Source organism: Cavia porcellus, unplaced genomic scaffold, assembly GCF_034190915.1.
Source record: "Cavia porcellus strain 051 isolate PalLab524CR breed Dunkin Hartley unplaced genomic scaffold, mCavPor4.1 scaffold_16, whole genome shotgun sequence".
NCBI lineage: Eukaryota > Metazoa > Chordata > Mammalia > Rodentia > Caviidae > Cavia > Cavia porcellus.
Genome location: NW_026947499.1, coordinates 44,335,573 through 44,339,666, shown reverse-complemented (window position 1 = coordinate 44,339,666; position 4,094 = coordinate 44,335,573). Strand labels below are relative to the sequence as shown.

The 4,094-nt window shown below is 48.9% G+C and overlaps 1 non-coding gene across 1 annotated transcript; it reads right to left on the bottom strand.

The window, feature by feature from the left end:
- Positions 1-687: 687 nt before the first annotated feature.
- On the bottom strand, positions 688-759 carry Trnat-cgu (transfer RNA threonine (anticodon CGU)). The gene has a single exon. It is a non-coding gene; the product is annotated as a tRNA-Thr (tRNA).
- Positions 760-4,094: the final 3,335 nt, after the last annotated feature.

Below are 4,094 nucleotides of genomic sequence, written 5' to 3'. Positions count from 1 at the left end.
CTGGTGATGCAAAGAAAACCCGTGTGAAGCTTCATTTCAGGATTTCCCTTCTGCAACCAGTCGCTGTAGCAGCTGCTTCACCAAAGTCACCGCTGGCCACACATCCATTTTACAGAGGCAAAGCGAGGCTCAGAGCAAGAGGTTTAGATTTTCAATTCAGACTTGCTCTAAGTCTGGGAAAGGCTTCCTCTCAATCGAATGCGACGCCTACAGTGGATTTCCTTTTAAAAATAGCAAGCCAGACACAGCTGACTCTGGGCGTGGGCTCTGTCAGGCAACCACAGTTCTTTCATGTGGATGCTTAAAACTGGAACTTAATGTTCAGAAAAACGTAAAGTGTCTCTTAAGCCAGGAAAGAGCCGTCAGCGGCTCTTTCTGGCCGGTCGGTCTTCCTGGCCGAAGCACAAAGAGGACAATGCACAAAGGTCGTGATCCTTAGGCGACCCCACTTTGTGTGAAACCCCCACCACCCCGAGCTCTGCCTCTCCCAAAGCAGGAGATTGCCTGGGCAGCTAAACACCAACAAGCGGACCAGGTCCCCCAAGAAGGGTCTCCCACGACCTGCAACTTGGGCGAGGAAGAGAGTGAACTTAAGACCAAATTGAAGGAAAACAGTTGGCTTGCTAGTCTACAGGACAGAGATCCTTCCTAAAAATTCTCTAGTCGGGGGACCAAAGTAATTTACTCAGGCACGGACGGGGTTCGAACCCGTGATTTTCGGTTTACGAGACCGACGCCTTACCACTTGGCCACCGCGCCTGCGTTGGAATGGCGGCCCCGCGAACCTCTATGCTGGCGCTGCTCCCGCGAGCTCGCCCCGCGGGCACGAGCGCGAGCATAGGCCCCGCCCCGTGCGGCCCGGTGGGCGGGACTCCCCGGCGCGCACCGCCCACTCCCGGTCGCAGAGGATCTCGGAGCGCCGCCCCCGCCGGGAAGCCGGCGTTGCGGAGTCCCCGCGGGCGGGTCAGGAGGCGTGCTTGGAAATCGGGAGCGCAGGGGGCGCGCACGAACGAGCCGGAAGCGGGGTTCGAATCCCCGCTCCGTCGGAGAGCCGGCGACCCGGCGACCTTGCGTGGCTGATCTCGGAACCTCCATTTCCCCCTGGAGCGAGCGTCCCCACTCCGGGAAGCGGAGGCGTGGTGGCCATTGTCCTCCCTACTCCGACTCCTAGGCGACCTCCGCTGCCCTGCCAGCTCCGAATGCACGCTCAGCACGGGTTACGAATGAATGCGTACATTTTATAAAATAAAATGCCCTGAACTCCTCCTTCCCCCAGATGGCCACTGTTTGTTTAGTCTGCTGCTCTGACCTGCAGTAGCAAGCGGGCTCATTTTAGAAATGTGACTTCCAGAGCAGCTGGATTCAAAGCTCTGGGGTGCAGCCCTCCCCAATTTCTGGGTCTTGCTGGTGATGCTGGTGTCTGCGAATGCCTGAGCCCCCGGGTTCCGACCACGTGTGTGCCGCTTCCCTGTCACGGATTCAAACGTGCCCTTTCATTTTAATGCAGGTAGATGGCTTTTGCATCCCCTGTACTTGGAGTTTCCACGTATTAATGTATGATACGTTAACCCAGTGGCTTGTAGTACTTAATGCAGTAGAATCGCAATTAATACTGAACGTTATTTGATAATCCCTGTTTATTATTCACTAATGTAACGCATATGAGGAACACAACATTATATAAATTATACTAAAGTATGTATTATAATTAATAGGCTCATTATTCAGCGATGAATTACTTTATTCTCTGTAATAACCACATGGTTTTTTAATGAGTAGTTGCACCACAGCTGATTTAATCTGTTTCTGGGAGCTGGTGATTTGACTGTCTGCAGCTTTTTGGCTGCTATATATTTCCCCCCTAGTGCCTGTGATTCTTAGGATACAGAGGGATATATCATAAGGATGGCCGCAGCCCACTGTGTAAGTGTGGAGACAAATAGGAGCTTAAAAATACCGGGCCATTGTGTTTGCTAAGTTGAGTTCAGCATCAGCATTTGAGCAGGTACAGGGAAAAGGCTCAGATATTTTTGCTCCAGACACGGAGAGTGGAGCCCTACAGAAAAGCACCTAGAGGCCTTGGTCACCAAGTACAAATCTCCAGACAGTTTCTTGTTTTTGTTTTTTTTTAATTTGGTAAAAGTTTTAGATTAAAACATGCATAAGCAGGCACTATTTCTGAAGAGCTGAAGATCAGGTTGGTGCCTTTTTCCCCTTGAATGTGTGTGTGGAGGGTGTTCATTGGGTTGCTGGAGTTTCTATAGAGGGGCTTATAAAAAGTGAAAAGATATTAGCACACACGAGGGGAAAATCATGGTAGCTGAACTCAGAACTGACAAGTAGAATAGAAATTAGATTTCAACAGATAATGTGTTCAACTCTCTTCGAGAGAAAAAAGGTACACGAATGGGCGTAGATAGCTGGGGGACAGCAACATAATGTAAATGCACAAGTCTGAGGGGGCCCTCTGACCTGGGAGCCTTAAACTGGGAATAAAGGTGCCAGGAGGTGGTGGTAGGAACCTACTCCTCTCACAGTTGTAAAGCAGTCTGGAAGGCTGTGTGGGTGTGTGTACCCTGCCCCCACATCCAGAGGGGGGCATGTGCAGGTTAGGAGAAATACCACCAAAGAAATCAGCATGCATGATTCTCTTCCGTGTGGTCCCGAAAACCTTCCTTTGTCACACCCTGTACTCACTAAGCTAAGACTGTCCCAGTGCTGGGCGTGGGCGTGCGATACTGGATTAGTCCACTGAAGGGTTAGTAGCTGGGTGTGATGGGAAGTGAAGCCTCGCTGTTGGGAAGGGCTAAGTGGCTGTGGGATGGTCTGAAGGGCTATGTAAGTATCCTTCCTCCTCCCTTGACGCCGCTAGCTGCTGACTGCCCTGCCATGAACTGCTTCACCTCTGCATGTCCCTCTGCTGTGCTCTCTGCCTTGCCACCAACCAACTGTGGACTCAAGTCTTTACAAACTGTGAGCTCTCTTTCTTTAACTTGTGGGTGTTGGGTACGATGTCTCAGCAAGGTCAGAGTAACTAAGATACCAGCAAATGTTTCCTTCATCTCTCCATATGGGGCCCACCGTGCAGGTGAATAATCAGGACATAAAATAAAAGTGACCGCATCTGGGTTTTGCACATGCTAGGTGAGAATTTGAGGTAGCCAAAGCAGAGGGTGCTTTGAGAGGTCTGGGAAGGCAGCATTTTAGGTGAGAAAGTATAAAATTATCTGGTGACAAATTCAGGTGACATGATAGAATAACTTTTGATCTTTTTGTTTCATCTGTATAATTTAGCTCCCTCAGCCTGAATAATTTATAAGCATCTACATTTCCTTTGTGTCAAAACTTAGGCAATTTTTTTCTATTTTTGAAAAACTATACATACAGTTTCCAATCTTTTTTCCAGCACCTCTTTATTTCCCTGTGCTTATCTCCAAAGTAGGAATTCTTAACTAGAGGTTCCTGCACTCAGACCAGGAGATCTGTGAATTCCTTAAAGTAGATGTAAAACTTGTATTTTTATGAAAAATGGATGTCATATTTTTATTAGGTTTTTTTTTTTAGGGAGCATTCTAGAGGTCAAACCTAAGGCTGTGGGTATTTGAGGCAAACCCCACATCCCTGAACTACATTCCCAGCCCTATGAGGCTTCAAAAAGACCTCCTGAAATCTTAGAAACCTTTGAGACTTTCTCCCTTGATTCCCTCTGGATGGTGTGTGATTCACCCACTACCAAGAGGTAACATCTATCTGAAGTGTTTTAATTACAATTGGAGTACTTGAAAAACTGTTTCTAAGCAGCTCACTGCCAGTGTCAGCAGGACACTCTCCCCTTTCAGAGACGACTTTCAGTCTCCCCCCCTGCCCTCCACAGTCAAAGATGAGCAATGCCAGCCTTTCACAGTCTGTGAGGGTCTCGAACCTGCACCGTCTCAGCCACACCTCGGCTGTGCACCAATCCCAACTCGGTGGGCCTGGATGGGGCCCCGGGTTCTGGTTTCTAATCATGGAGGGGATGATATAGCTAAGCTGATGGTTCATGACCTCACTAGGGGAATCACTCAAAATGCTTTCAAGTATTCTTGGAGAAACTC